The 15,470-nt window shown below is 44.8% G+C and overlaps 7 non-coding genes across 7 annotated transcripts; 5 read left to right on the top strand and 2 right to left on the bottom strand.

Moving 5' to 3' along the window:
• Positions 1-2,910: 2,910 nt before the first annotated feature.
• Positions 2,911-2,982, top strand: Trnak-cuu (transfer RNA lysine (anticodon CUU)). Its single transcript has one exon. It is a non-coding gene; the product is annotated as a tRNA-Lys (tRNA).
• A 6,573-nt stretch (positions 2,983-9,555) lies between these two features.
• Trnak-cuu (transfer RNA lysine (anticodon CUU)) lies at positions 9,556-9,628 on the top strand. The gene has a single exon. It is a non-coding gene; the product is annotated as a tRNA-Lys (tRNA).
• A 1,162-nt stretch (positions 9,629-10,790) lies between these two features.
• Trnak-cuu (transfer RNA lysine (anticodon CUU)) lies at positions 10,791-10,863 on the top strand. The gene has a single exon. It is a non-coding gene; the product is annotated as a tRNA-Lys (tRNA).
• A 286-nt stretch (positions 10,864-11,149) lies between these two features.
• On the bottom strand, positions 11,150-11,231 carry Trnas-gcu (transfer RNA serine (anticodon GCU)). The gene has a single exon. It is a non-coding gene; the product is annotated as a tRNA-Ser (tRNA).
• A 2,388-nt stretch (positions 11,232-13,619) lies between these two features.
• Trnas-gcu (transfer RNA serine (anticodon GCU)) lies at positions 13,620-13,701 on the bottom strand. The gene has a single exon. It is a non-coding gene; the product is annotated as a tRNA-Ser (tRNA).
• Positions 13,702-13,884: 183 nt separating this feature from the next.
• Positions 13,885-13,957, top strand: Trnak-cuu (transfer RNA lysine (anticodon CUU)). The gene has a single exon. It is a non-coding gene; the product is annotated as a tRNA-Lys (tRNA).
• A 1,387-nt stretch (positions 13,958-15,344) lies between these two features.
• On the top strand, positions 15,345-15,417 carry Trnar-ccu (transfer RNA arginine (anticodon CCU)). The gene has a single exon. It is a non-coding gene; the product is annotated as a tRNA-Arg (tRNA).
• Positions 15,418-15,470: the final 53 nt, after the last annotated feature.

Here is a 15,470-nt window from a genome sequence, read left to right as displayed (position 1 = left end):
AATTGACCACACCTAAGATTACTTAAATATTGGCCACTCGCGTACTCTTTCTGTTTGTGGTGGTAAAAGGTTACGTGACTCGAAACAGGTTCAGCAATGTTAGCTTTCCATAAAGTAGTCGTTGTACAGAAAGAGACGAGGTAGCCGAGTGATTAAGGCGATGGACTGCTAATCCATTAGGCTCTGCCCGCGTGGGTGCGAGTCCCATCTTCGTCGCACATTCGGTTGTATGATGTAATGGTTCGCACTCTGGACTTTGAACACAGCGATCCGAGTTAAAATCTCGGTAGGACCTGACTTTCTTTTACAACTCTGATTTAGTCTAGAAGATGGGATTCGCACCCACGCGGCAGAGCCCAATGGATTAGCAGTCCATCGCCTTAAACACTCGGCTACCTCGTCTGTTTCTGTACAACGACTACTTTATGGAAAGTTAACATTGCTGAACCTGTTACGAGTCACGTACCCTTTTGCCAGCCCAAATAGTAGGAGTACGTGAGTGGCCGAATTTTAAGTAATCTTAGGTGTGGTGAATTATTGCGTAAGTCCAAGACGGCTTTAATGGCGGCACTTACGAGAAATCTGCCAGGCTAGCTCAGTCGGTAGAGCATGAGACTCTTAATCTCAGGTTCGTTGGATCGAGCTTCACGTTGAGCGTTTTCTAATAGACTAAGGATTGCATTACCAACGCACCAAGGAAATCGCCAAGTCTCCTTCTAAGCATGTGTGCTGCCATAAACCTGGCAAAAGTTGAAGAAATGACTTGAAAGAATTCAAATATGGTTTAGTCAATTTTAGATAAATCATCTCTTCCCTCACGCCTTTCTTAAGCAAAAGATTAATTCAGAGTTGTAAAAGAAAGACAGGTGCTACCGAGATTTGAACTGGGATCGCTGGATTCAAAGTCCAAAGTGCTAAACATTACACCATAGAACCAAATGTGCGACGAAGATGGGACTCTCACCCACGGGGGAAGAGCCCAATTGATTAGCAGTCCATCGACTTAACCACTCGGCTGCCGCGTTTGTTTCTGTACAACGACTACTTTATGGAAAGCTAGCATTGCTGAACCTGTTTCGAGTAACGTAACGTTATACCAGCCCAAACAGTAGAAGTACGCGAGTGGCCGAATTTTACGTAATCTTAGGTGTGGTCAATAATTGCGTAAGTCCAAGACGGTTTTAATGGCCGCACCTGATAACGAATCAGCCTGGCTAGCTCAGTCGGTAGAGCATGGGACTCTTAATCTAAGGGTCGTGGGTTCGATCCCGCGTTGGGCGTATTCTGATAGATTTGGATTGCATTACCAACACGCCGTGAAAATCGCCAAGTCTCCTTCTAAGCATGAGTGCTGCCATAAACCTGGCAAAAGTTGAAGAAATGACTTGAAAGAGTTCAAGTATGGCTTAGTCAATTTTAGAAAAATCATCCCTTCCATCACGTGTTTCTTAAACAAAATATTAAGTCAGGATTGAAAAGAAATTCTGGTTCTACCGAGATTTGAGCTCGGATGACTGGATTCAAAGTCCAGAGTGCTTAACATTACACCGTAAGAGTTCAAGTATGGCTTAGTCAATTTTAAAAAAATCATCCGTCCATCACGTGTTTCTTAAACAAAATATTAAGTCAGGATTAAAAGGAAATTAGAACCGAATGTGCGACGAAGATGGGATTCGAACGCACACAGGCAGAGTCCAATGGATTAGCAGTCCATCGACTGAAACAATCGGACACCTCGTCTGTTTCTGTACCACGTCTACTTTATGGAAAGATAAAATGGCTGAACCTGTTTCGAGTCACGTAACCTTTTACCAGCCTAAACAGTAGGAGTACGCGAGTGGCCCACATTTAAGTAATCTTAAGTGTGGTGAATTATTGCCTGGCAACCTGGCAAAAGTTGAAGAAATGACTTGAAAGAGTTCAAGTATGGCTTAGTCAATTTTAGAAAAATCATCCCTTCCATCACGTGTTTCTTAAACAAAATATTAAGTCAGGATTAAAAGGAAATTAGAACCGAATGTGCGACGAAGATGGGATTCGAACGCACACAGGCAGAGTCCAATGGATTAGCAGTCCATCGACTGAAACAATCGGACACCTCGTCTGTTTCTGTACCACGTCTACTTTATGGAAAGATAAAATGGCTGAACCTGTTTCGAGTCACGTAACCTTTTACCAGCCTAAACAGTAGGAGTACGCGAGTGGCCCACATTTAAGTAATCTTAAGTGTGGTGAATTATTGCGTAAGTCCAAGACGGCTTTAATGGTGGCACTTACGAGAAATCTGCCCGGCTAGCTCATTCGGTAGAGCATGAGACTCTTAATCTCAGGGTCGTTGGATCGACCTTCACGTTGAGCGTTTTCTAATAGACTAAGGATTGCATTACCAACGTACCAAGGAAATCGCCAAGTCTCCTTTTAAGCATGTGTACTGCCATAAACCTAGCAAAAGTTGGAGAAATGACTTGAAAGCATTCAAATATGGTTTAGTCAATTTTAGATAAATCATCTCTTCCCTCACGCCTTTCTTAAGCAAAAGATTAATTCAGAGTTGTAAAAGAAAGACAGGTGCTACAGAGATTTGAACTGGGATCGCTGGATTCAAAGTCCAGAGTGCTAAACATTACACCATAGAACCAAATGTGCGACGAAGATGGGACTCGCACCCACGCGGGCAGAGCCCAATTGATTAGCAGTCCATCAACTTAACCACTCGGCTCCCTCGTCTGTTTCTGTACAACGACTACTTTATGGAAAGCTAGCATTGCTGAACCTGTTTCGAGTCACGTAACCTTTTACCAGCCCAAACAGTAGAAGTACGCGAGTGGCCGAATTTTACGTAATCTTAGGTGTGGTCAATAATTGCGTAAGTCCAAGACGGTTTTAATGGCCGCACCTGATAACGAATCAGCCTGGCTAGCTCAGTCGGTAGAGCATGGGACTCTTAATCTCAGGGTCGTGGGTTCGATCCCACGTTGGGCGTATTCTGATAGATTTGGATTGCATTACCAACGCGCCGTGGAAATCGCCAAGTCTCCTTCTAAGCATGAGTGCTGCCATAAACCTGACAAAAGTTGAAGAAGTGGCTTCAAAACATTCCAATATGGTTTAGTCAATTTTAGATAAATCATCCCTTCCCTCACGTGCTTCTTAAACAAAGGATTAAATCAGAGTTGTAAAAGAAAGTCAGGTGCTACCTAGATTTGAACTCGGATCGCTGTATTCAAAGTCCAGAGTGCGAAACATTACATCGTAGAACCGAATGTGCGACGAAGATGTGATTCGCACTCAGGCGGGCAGAACCCAATGGATTACAAGTCCATCGCCTTAAGCACTCGGCCACCTGTTCTGCTTCTGTACCACGTCTACGTTATGGAAAGCTAACATTGCTGAACTTGTTTCGAGTCACGTTCCCTTTTACCACCCCACAGTAGGAGTACGCGAGTGGCCCAATTTTAATTAATCTTAGGTGTGGTCAAATATTGCGTAAGGCCAAGACGGTTTTTATGGCTGCACCTGATATCAAGTCAGCCCGGCTAGCTTAGTCGGTAGAGCATGGGACTCTTAATCTCAAGCAGGTGGGTTCGATCCCACGTTGGGCGGATTCTGATAGACTTTGGATTGCATTGCCAACGCGCCGTGGAAGTCCCCAAGCCTCCTTTCTGCTATGACCTTGGCAAAAGTTGAAGAAATGACTTGAAAGCATTCAAATATGGTTTAATCAACTTTAGCTAAATCATCCCTTCCCTCAGGTATTTCTTAAACAAAAGTTTTAACGAAGGTTGAAAAAGGAAGTCAGGTTCTAGCGCGATTTGAACTCGGATCGCTGTATTCAAAGTCCAGAGTGCGAACCATTACATCGTAGAACCGAATGAGCCACGAAGATGGGATTTGCACCCACGCGGGCAGAGCCAATGGATTAGCAGTCGATCGTCTTAACCACTCGGCCACCTCGTCTGCTTCTGTACCACGTCTACGTTGTGGAAAGCTAACATTGCCGAACCTGTTTCCAGTCACATAATCTTTTACCAGCCCAAACAGTAGGAGTACGCGAGTGGCCCAATTTTAATTAATCTTAGGTGTGGTCAATTTTTGCGTCAGTCCAGGGCGCCTTTAATGGCGCCACCTAATAAGAATTCAGCCAGGCTAGCTCAGTCGGTAGAGCATGAGACCCTTAGTCTCAGGGTCGTGTGTTCGAGCCCTACGTTGGGCGTTTTATGATAGACTTTGAATTGCATTACGAACGCTGGATGCAAAGTCCAGAGTGCGAACCATTACATCATAGAACCGAATGTGCGACGAAGATGGGATTCGCACCGATGCTGACAGAGTCCATCGCCTTAACCACTTGGCTACCTCGTCCGTTTCTGTACAACGACTACTTTATGGAATGCTAACATTGCTAAACCTGGTTCAAGTCACGTAACCTTTTACCAGCCCAAACAGTAGGAGTACGCGAGTGGCCCAATTTTAAGTAATCTTAGGTGTGGTCAAATATTGCGTAAGGCCAAGACGGATTAAATGGCTGCACCTGATAACGAGTCATCCCGGCTAGCTCAGTCGGTAGAGCATGAGACTCTTAATGTCAGGGTCGTGGGGTCGAGCCCACGTTGGGCGTTTTCTGATAGACTTTGGATTGCATTACGAACGCGCCGTGGAAATCTCCAAGTCTCCTTCTAAGCATGAGTGCTGCCATAAACCTCAGTCAATTTTAGATAAATCATCCCTTCCCTCATGTGTTTCTTAAACAAAAGGTTAAATCAGAGATGAAAAAGAAAGTCAGGTGCTACCGAGATTAGAACCCAGAGTGCGAGCCATTACATCATAGAACCGACTGTGCGACGAAGATGGGATTTGCACCCACGCGCGCAGAGCCCAATGGATTAGCACTCCATCGCCCTAACCACTCTACCACCTCGCCTGATTCTGTACGACGTCTACTTTATGGAAAGCTAACATTGGTGAACCTATTTCGAGTCACTCAAACATTTACCATCCCAAACAGTAGGAGTATGCGAGTGGCCGAAATTAATTAACCTTAGCTGTAGTCAATTACTGCGTACTTCCAAGACGGTTTTAATGGCGGCACCTGATAACGAGTCAACCCGGCTAGCTCAGTCGGTAGAGCATGAGACTCTTAATCGCAGGGTCGTGAGTTCGAGCCCACCTTGGGCGCTTTCTGATAGACTTTCGATAGCATTACCAACGCGCCGTGGAAATCACCAAGTCTCCTTCTAAGCATGAGCGCTGCCATAAACCTGACAAAAGTTGCAGAAGTGGCTTCTAAACATTCCAATTTGGTTTAGTCAACTTTAGATAAATCATCTCTTCCCTCACGTGTTTCTTAAACAAAAGATTAAATCAGAGATGTAAAAGAAATTCAGGTGCTACAGAGATTTGAACTCGGATCGCTGTATTCAAAGTTCAGAGTGCGAACCATTACATCTTAGAACCGAATGTGTGACGAAGATGGGATTTGCACCCACGCGCGCAGAACCAATGGATTAGCAGTCGATCGTCTTAACCACTCGGCCACCTCGTCTGTTTCTGTACCACGTCTGCGTTGTGGAAAGCTAACATTGCTGAACCTGTTTCCAGTCACATAATCTTTTACCAGCCCAAACAGTAGGAGTACGCGAGTGGCCCAATTTTAATTAATCTTAGGTGTGGTCAATTTTTGCGTCAGTCCAGGGCGCCTTTAATGGCGCCACCTAATAAGAATTCAGCCGGGCTAGCTCAGTCGGTAGAGCATGAGACCCTTAGTCTCAGGGTCGTGTGTTCGAGCCCTACGTTGGGCGTTTTATGATAGACTTTGAATTGCATTACGAACGCTGGATGCAAAGTCCAGAGTGCGAACCATTACATCATAGAACCGAATGTGCGACGAAGATGGGATTCGCACCGATGCTGACAGAGTCCATCGCCTTAACCACTTGGCTACCTCGTCCGTTTCTGTACAACGACTACTTTATGGAATGCTAACATTGCTAAACCTGGTTCAAGTCACGTAACCTTTTACCAGCCCAAACAGTAGGAGTACGCGAGTGGCCCAATTTTAAGTAATCTTAGGTGTGGTCAAATATTGCGTAAGGCCAAGACGGATTAAATGGCTGCACCTGATAACGAGTCATCCCGGCTAGCTCAGTCGGTAGAGCATGAGACTCTTAATGTCAGGGTCGTGGGGTCGAGCCCACGTTGGGCGTTTTCTGATAGACTTTGGATTGCATTACGAACGCGCCGTGGAAATCTCCAAGTCTCCTTCTAAGCATGAGTGCTGCCATAAACCTCAGTCAATTTTAGATAAATCATCCCTTCCCTCATGTGTTTCTTAAACAAAAGGTTAAATCAGAGATGAAAAAGAAAGTCAGGTGCTACCGAGATTAGAACCCAGAGTGCGAGCCATTACATCATAGAACCGACTGTGCGACGAAGATGGGATTTGCACCCACGCGCGCAGAGCCCAATGGATTAGCACTCCATCGCCCTAACCACTCTACCACCTCGCCTGATTCTGTACGACGTCTACTTTATGGAAAGCTAACATTGGTGAACCTATTTCGAGTCACTCAAACATTTACCATCCCAAACAGTAGGAGTATGCGAGTGGCCGAAATTAATTAACCTTAGCTGTAGTCAATTACTGCGTACTTCCAAGACGGTTTTAATGGCGGCACCTGATAACGAGTCAACCCGGCTAGCTCAGTCGGTAGAGCATGAGACTCTTAATCGCAGGGTCGTGAGTTCGAGCCCACCTTGGGCGCTTTCTGATAGACTTTCGATAGCATTCCCAACGCGCCGTGGAAGTCCCCAAGTCTCCTTTCTGCTATGACCTTGGCAAAAGTTGAAGAAATCACTTGAAAGCATTCAAATATGGTTTAATCAACTTTAGATAAATCATCCCTTCCCTCAGGTATTCATTAAACAAAAGTTTTAACCAAGGTTGAAAAAGGAAGTCAGGTTCTACCGAGATTTGAACTCGGATTGCTGGATTCCATGTCTAGAGTGCTAACCATTACACCATAGAACGGAATGTGCGACGAAGATGGGAATCGAACCCAAGGGGGCAGAGCCCAATGGATTAGCAGTCTATCGCCTTAACCATTGAGCTACCTTGCCTGTTTCTGTATCACGTCTACTTTATGGAAAGCTAACATTGCTGAACCTGTTTTGAGTCACGTAACCTTTTACCAGCCCAAACAGTAAGAGTACGCGAGTGGCTTAATTTTAAATAATTTTAGGTGTGGTCAATTGTTGCGTAAGTCCAAGGCGGCTTTAATGGCTGCACCTAGTAACGAATCAGCCCGGCTAGCTCAGTTGGTAGAGCATGAGACTCTTAATCTCAGGGTCGTTGGATCGATCTTCACGTTGAGCGTTTTCTGATAGACTAAGGATTGCATTACCAACGCACCAAGGAAATCGCCAAGTCTCCTTCTAAGCATGTGTGCTGCCATAAACTTGGCAAAAGTTGAAGAAATGACTTAAAAGCATTCAAATATGGCTTAGTCATATTTAGATAAATCATCTCTTCCCTCACGTGTTTCTTAAACAAAAGATTAAATCAGAGTTGTAAAAGAAATTCAGGTGCTACAGAGATTTGAACTCGGATCGCTGTATTCAAAGTCCAGAGTGCGAACCATTACATCATAGAACCGAATGTGTGACGAAGATGGGATTTGCACCCACGCGCGCAGAGCCAATGGATTAGCAGTCGATCGTCTTAACCACTCGGCCACCTCGTCTGTTTCTGTACCACGTCTACGTTGTGGAAAGCTAACATTGCTGAACCTGTTTCCAGTCACATAACCTTTTACCAGCCCAAACAGTAGGAGTACGCGAGTGGCCCAATTTTAATTAATCTTAGGTGTGGTCAATTTTTGCGTCAGTCCAGAGCGCGTTTAATGGCGCCACCTAATAAGAAATCAGCCGGGCTAGCTCAGTCGGTAGAGCATGAGACCCTTAGTCTCAGGGTCGTGTGCTCGAGCCCTACGTTGGGCGTTTTGTGATAGACTTTGAATTGCATTACGAACGCTGGATGCAAAGTCCAGAGTGCGAACCATTACATCATAGAACCGAATGTGCGACGAAGATGGGATTCGCACCGATGCGGACAGAGTCCATCGCCTTAACCACTTGGCTACCTCGTCCGTTTCTGTACAACGACTACTTTATGGAATGCTAACATTGCTAAACCTGGTTCAAGTCACGTAACCTTTTCCCAGCCCAAACAGTAGGAGTACGCGAGTGGCCCAATTTTAAGTAATCTTAGGTGTGGTCAATTACTGCGTACTTCCAAGACGGTTTTAATGGCGGCACCTGATAACGAGTCAAAGCTCAGTCGGTAGAGTATGAGACTCTTAATCGCAGGGTCGTGAGTTCGAGCCCACCTTGGGCGCTTTGTGATAGACTTTCGATAGCATTACCAATGCGCCGTGGAAGTCACCAAGTCTCCTTCTAAGCATGAGCGCTGCCATAAACCTAGCAAATATTGAAGAAATGACTTGAAAGCATTGAAATATGGTTTAGTCAATTTTAGATTAATCATCCCTTCCCATACGTGTTTCTTAAACAAAAGATTAAATCAGAGTTGAAAAAGAAAGTCAGGTTCTACCGAGATTTGAATTCGGATCGCTGTATTCAAAGTCCAGAGTTCTAACCATTACACCATAGAACCGAATGAGTGACGGAGATGGGATTCGAACACACGCGGACAGAGCCAAATAGATTAGCATTCCATCGCTCTAACCACTCGGCTACATCGTCTGTTTCCGTACCCTGTCTACTTTATGGAAAGCTAACATTGTTCAACCTGTTTCGAGTCACGTGACCTTTTACCAGCCCAAACAGTAGGAGTGCGCGAGTGGCCCAATTTTAAACAATTTCAGGTGTGGTCAATTGTTGCGTAAGTCAAAGACGGCTTCAATGGCAACATCTAGTAACGAGTCAGCCCGGCTAGCTCAGTCGGTAGAGCATGAGTCTCTTAATCTCATGGTCGTGGGTTCGAGCTCCGCGTTTGGCGTTTTCTGATAGACTTTGGATTGCATTACCAACGCGCCGTGGAAGTCCCCAAGTCTCCTTTCTGCTATGACCTTGGCAAAAGTTGAAGAAATGACTTGAAAGCATTCAAATATGGTTTAATCAACTTTAGATAAATCATCCCTTCCCTCAGGTATTTATTAAACAAAAGATTAAATCAGAGTTGAAAAAGAAAGTCAGGTTCTACCGAGATTTGAATTCGGATCGCTGTATTCAAAGTCCAGAGTTCTAACCATTACACCATAGAACCGAATGAGTGACGGAGACGGGATTCGAACACACGCGGACAGAGCCCAATAGATTAGCATTCCATCGCTCTAACCACTCGGCTACATCGTCTGTTTCCGTACCCTGTCTACTTTATGGAAAGCTAACATTGTTCAACCTGTTTCGAGTCACGTGACCTTTTACCAGCCCAAACAGTAGGAGTACGCGAGTGGCCCAATTTTAAACAATTTCAGGTGTGGTCAATTGTTGCGTAAGTCAAAGACGGCTTCAATGGCAACACCTAGTAACGAGTCAGCCCGGCTAGCTCAGTCGGTAGAGCATGAGTCTCTTAATCTCATGGTCGTGGGTTCGAGCTCCGCGTTGGGCGTTTTCTGATAGATTTTGGATTGCATTGGCAACGCGCCGTGGAAGTCCCCAAGTCTCTTTCTAAGCATGAGTGCTGCCATAAACCTGGCAAAAGTTGAAGATATGACTTGAAAGTATTCAAATATGGCTTAGTCAATTTTAGATGAATCATCTCTTCCCTCACATGTTTCTTAAACAAAAGATTAAATCAGAGTTGCAAAAGGAAGTCAAATGTTACCTAGATTTGAACTCGAATCGCTGGATTCAAAGTCCAGAGTGCTAACCATTACAGCATGGAACCGAATGTGCGACGAAGATGGGATTCGAACCCACACAGGCAGACCCCAATGGATTAGCAGTCCATCGCCTTAACCATTCGGCCACCTCGTTTGTTTCTGTACCACGTCTACTTTATGGAAAGCTAACATTGTTAAACCTGTTTTGAGTCACGTGACCTTTTACCAGCCCAAACAGTAGGAGTACGCGAGTGGCCCAATTTTAAACAATTTCAGGTGTGGTCAATTGTTGCGTAAGTCAAAGACGGCTTTAATGGCAACACCTAGTTACGAGTCAGCCGGCTAGCTCAGTCGGTAGAGCATGAGTCTCTTAATCTCATGGTCGTGGGTTTGAGCTCCGCGTTGAGCGTTTTCTGATAGACTTTGGATTGCATTACCAACGCGCCGTGGAAGTCCCCAAGTCTCCTTTCTGATATGACCTTGGCAAAAGTTGAAGAAATGACTTGAAAGCATTCAAATATGGTTTAATCAAATTTAAATAAATCATCCCTTCCCTCACGAATTTTTTAAACAAACGATTAAATCAGAATTCAAAAAGAAGATCAGGTTCTAACGAGATTTGAACCCGGATCGTTGGATTCAAAGTCCAGAGTGCTAAACATTACACCATAGAACGGAATGTGCGACGAAGATGGAATTCGAACCCACGCGGGCAGCGCCCAATGGATTAGCAGTCCATCGCCTTAACCACTCGGCCACCTCGTTTGTTTCTGTAACACGTGTACTTTATGGAAAGCTAACATTGCTGAACCTGTTTCGACTCACGTAACCTTTTACCAGCCCAAACAGTAGGAGTATGCGAGCAACCCAATTTCAAGTAATCTTGGGTGTGGTCAATTGTTGCGTAAGTCCAAGACGGCTTTAATGGCGGCACCAAATAACGAATCAGCCCGGCTAGCTCAGTCGGTAGAGCATGAGTCTCTTAATCTCATGGTCGTGGGTTCGAGCTCCGCGTTGGGCGTTTTCTGATAGACTTTGGATTGCATTGCCAACGCGCCGTGGAAGTCCCCAAGTCTCTTTCTAAGCATGAGTGCTGCCATAAACCTGGCAAAAGTTGAAGATATGACATGAAAGCATTCAAATATGGCTTAGTCAATTTTAGATAAATCATCTCTTCCCTCACGTGTTTCTTAAACAAAAGATTAAATCAGAGTTGCAAAAGGAAGTCAAATGTTACCTAGATTTGAACTCGAATCGCTGGATTCAAAGTCCAGAGTGCTAACCATTGCAGCATAGAACCGAATGTGCGACGAAGATGGGATTCGAACCCACGCGGGCAGAGCCCAATGGATTAGCAGTCCATCGCCTTAACCACTCGGCCACCTCGTCTGTTTCTGTACCACGTCTACTTTATGGAAAGCTAACATTGCTGAACCTGTTTCGACTCACGTAACATTTTACCAGCCCAAACAGTAGGAGTACGCGAGCGACCCCATTTTAAATAATTTTAGGTGTGTTCAATTGTTGCGTAAGTCCAAGACGGCTTTAGTTGCGGCAGCTAACAACAAAGCAGCTCGGCTAGCTCAGTCTGTAAAGCATGAGACTCTTAATCTCAGGGTCGTGGGTTCAAGTCCCATGTTGGGCGTTTTCTGATAGACTTTGGATTGCATTACGCACGCGCCGTGGAAATCACCAATTCTCCTCTAAGCATGAGTTCCGCCATAAACCTGGCAAATGTTGAAGAAATGACTTAGAAGCATTCAAATATGGCTTAGTCAATTTTAGATAAATCATCCCTTCCTCACGTATTTCTTAAACAAATGATTAAATCAGAGTTTAAAAAGAAAGTCAGGTTCTGCCGAGATTTGAACTCGAATAGCTGAATTCAAAGTCCAGAGTGCTAACCATTACAGCATAGAACCGAATGTGCGACGGAGATGGGATTTGAACCCACGCAGGCAGACCCCAATGGATTAGCAGTCCATCGCCTTAACCATTCGGCCACCTCGTTTGTTTCTGTACCACGTCTACTTTATGGAAAGCTAACATTGTTGAACCTGTTTCGAGTCACGTGACCTTTTACCAGCCCAAACAGTAGGAGTACGCGAGTGGCCCAATTTTAAACAATTTCAGGTGTGGTCAATTGTTGCGTAAGTCAAAGACGGCTTTAATGGCAACACCTAGTAACGAGTCAGCCCGGCTAGCTCAGTCGGTAGAGCATGAGTCTCTTAATCTCATGGTCGTGGGTTTGAGCTCCGCGTTGAGCGTTTTCTGATAGACTTTGGATTGCATTACCAACGCGCCGTGGAAGTCCCCAAGTCTCCTTTATGCTATGACCTTGGCAAAAGTTGAAGAAATGACTTGAAAGCATTCAAATATGGTTTAATTAAATTTAAATAAATCATCCCTTCCCTCACGAATTTTTTAAACAAACGATTAAATCAGAATTCAAAAAGAAGATCAGGTTCTAACGAGATTTGAACCCGGATCGTTGGATTCAAAGTCCAGAGTGCTAAACATTACACCATAGAACCGAATGTGCGACGAAGATGGAATTCGAACCCACGCGGGCATGGATTAGCAGTCCATCGCCTTAACCACTCGGCCACCTTGTTTGTTTCTGTAACTTGTGTACTTTATGGAAAGCTAACATTGCTGAACCTGTTTCGACTCACGTAACCTTTTACCAGCCCAAACAGTAGGAGTATGCGAGCAACCCAATTTCTAGTAATCTTAGGTGTGGTCAATTGTTGCGTAAGTCCAAGACGGCTTTAATGGCGGCACCAAATAACGAATCAGCCCAGCTAGCTCATTCAATAGAGCATGAGACTCTTAATCTCGGGGCCGTGGGTTCGAGCCCCAGTTTGGGCGTTTTCTGATAGACTTTGGATTGCATTACGCACGCGCCGTGGAAATCACCAATTCTCCCCTAAGCATGAGTTCCGCCATAAACCTGGCAAATGTTGAAGAAATGACTTGGAAGCATTCAAATTTGGCTTAGTGAATTTTAGATAAATCATCTATTCCCTCACGTGTTTCTTAAACAAAAAGTTAAATCAGAGTTGAAAAAGAAAGTCAGGTGCTAACGAGATTTGAACTCGGATCGTCGTATTCAAAGTCCAGAGTGCGAGCCATTACATCATAGAACCGACTGTGCGACGAAGATGGGATTCCCACCCACGTCGGCAGAGCCCAATGGATTAGCACTCCATCGCCTTAACCATTCTACCACCTCGCCTGATTCTGTACCACTTCTACTTTATGGAAAGCTAACATTGCTGAACCTGTTTCGAGTCACGCAAACTTTTACCATCCCAATGAATAGGAGTATGTGAGTGGCCGAAATTAATTAACCTTAGCTGTGGTCCATTACTGCGTTCTTCCAAGACGGTTTTAATGGCGGCCCCTGATAACGAGTCAACCCGGCTAGCTCATTCAATAGAGCATGAGACTCTTAATCTCAGGGTCGTGGGTTCGAGCACCAGTTTGGGCGTTTTCTGATAGACTTTGGATTGCATTACGCACGCGCCCTGGAAATCACCAATTCTCCCCTAAGCATGAGTTCCGCCATAAACCTGGAAAATGTTGAAGAAATGACTTGGAAGCATTCAAATATGGCTTAGTCAATTTTAGATAAATCATCCCTTCCTCACGTATTTCTTAAACAAATGATTAAATTAGAGCTCAAAAAGAAAGTCAGGTTCTACCGAGATTTGAACTCGAATCGCTGGATTCAAAGTCCGGAGTGCTAACCATTGCAGCATAGAACCGAATGTGCGACGAAGATGGGATTCGAACCCACGCGGGCAGAGCCCAATGGATTAGCAGTCCATCGCCTTAACCACTCGGCCACCTCGTCTGTTTCTGTACCACGTCTACTTTATGGAAAGCTAACATTGCTGAACCTGTTTCGACTCACGTAACATTTTACCAGCCGAAACAGTAGGAGTACGCGAGCGACCCAATTTTAAGAAATTTTAGGTGTGGTCAATTGTTGCGTAAGTCCAAGACAGCTTCAGTTGCGGCACCTAAGAACGAATCAGCCCGGCTAGCTCAGTCGGTAAAGCATGAGACTCTTAATCTCAGGGTCGTGGATTCGAGCCCCACGTTGGGCTTTTTCTGATATACTTTGGATTGCATTACGCACGCGCCGTGGAAATCACCAATTCTCCTTCTATGCATGAGTTCCGCCATAAACCTGGCAAATGTTGAAGAAATGACTTAGAAGCATTCAAATATGGCTTAGTCAATTTTAGATAAATCATCCCTTCCTCACGTATTTCTTAAACAAATGATTAAATCAGAGTTCAAAAAGAAAGTCAGGTTCTACCGAGATTTGAACGCGAATCGCTGAATTCAAAGTCCAGAGTGCTAACCATTACAGCATAGTACCGAATGTGCGAGGAAGATGGGATTCGAACCCACGCGGGCGGAGCCCAATGGATTAGCAGTCCATTGCATTAACCACTCGGCCACCTCGTCTGTTTCTGGACCACGTCTACTTTATGGAAAGCTAACAATGCTGAACCTGTTTCGACTCACGTAACATTTTACCAGCTCAAACAGTAGGAGTACGCGAGCGACCCAATTTTAAGTAATTTTAGGTGTGGTCAATTGTTACGTAAGTCCAAGACGGCTTTAGTGGCGGAACCTAACAATGAATCAACCCGGCTAGCTCAGTCTGTAAAGCATAAGACTCTTAATCTCAGGGTCGTAGGTTCGAGCCCTACGTTGGGTTTTTTCTGATAGACTTTGGATTGCATTACAAACGCGCCATGCAAATAACCAGGTCTCCTTCTAAGCATGAGTGGTGCGATAAACTCGGCAAAAGTTGAAGAAATGACTTGAAAGCATTCAAATACGGCTTAGTCAATTTTAGCCCGGCTAGCTAAGTTGGTAAAGCATGAGACTCTTAATCTCAGGGTCGTAGGTTCGAGCCGCATGTTGGGCTTTTTCTGATAGAATTTGAATTGCATTACAAACGCCCCATGAAAGTCACCAGGTCCACTTCTATTCATGAGTGGTGCCATAAACTTGGCAAAAGTTGAAGAAATGACTTGAAAGCACTCAAATATGGCTTAGTAAATTTTAAATAAATCAGCCTTTCCCTCACGTATTTTTTACACAAACGATTAAATCAGAATTCAAAAAGAAGGTCAGGTTCTAACAAGATTTGAACCCGGATCGCTGGATTCAAAGTCCAGAGTGCTAACCATTACACCATAGAACCGAATCTGCGAGGAAGATGGGATTCGAACTCACGCGGGCAGAGCCCAATGGATTAGCAGTCCGTCGCCTTAACCACTCGGCCGCCTCGTCTGTTTCTGTACCACGTCTACGTTATGGAAAGCTAACATTGCTGAATCTGTTTCGACTCATGTAACATTTTACCAGCCCAAACAGTAGGAGTACGCGAGCGACCCCATTTTAAATAATTTTAGGTGTGTTCAATTGTTGCGTAAGTCCAAGACGGCTTTAGTTGCGGCAGCTAACAACGAATCAGCCCGGCTAGCTCAGTCGGTAAAGCATGAGACTCCTAATCTCAGGGTCGTGGGTTCGAGCCCCACGTTGGGCGTTTTCTGATATACTTTGGATTGCATTACGCACGCGCCGTGTAAATCATCAATT

Source organism: Hydractinia symbiolongicarpus, chromosome 14 (genome assembly GCF_029227915.1).
Source record: "Hydractinia symbiolongicarpus strain clone_291-10 chromosome 14, HSymV2.1, whole genome shotgun sequence".
Taxonomy (NCBI): Eukaryota; Metazoa; Cnidaria; class Hydrozoa; order Anthoathecata; family Hydractiniidae; genus Hydractinia; species Hydractinia symbiolongicarpus.
This window is presented reverse-complemented; position numbering and strand designations above follow the sequence as displayed.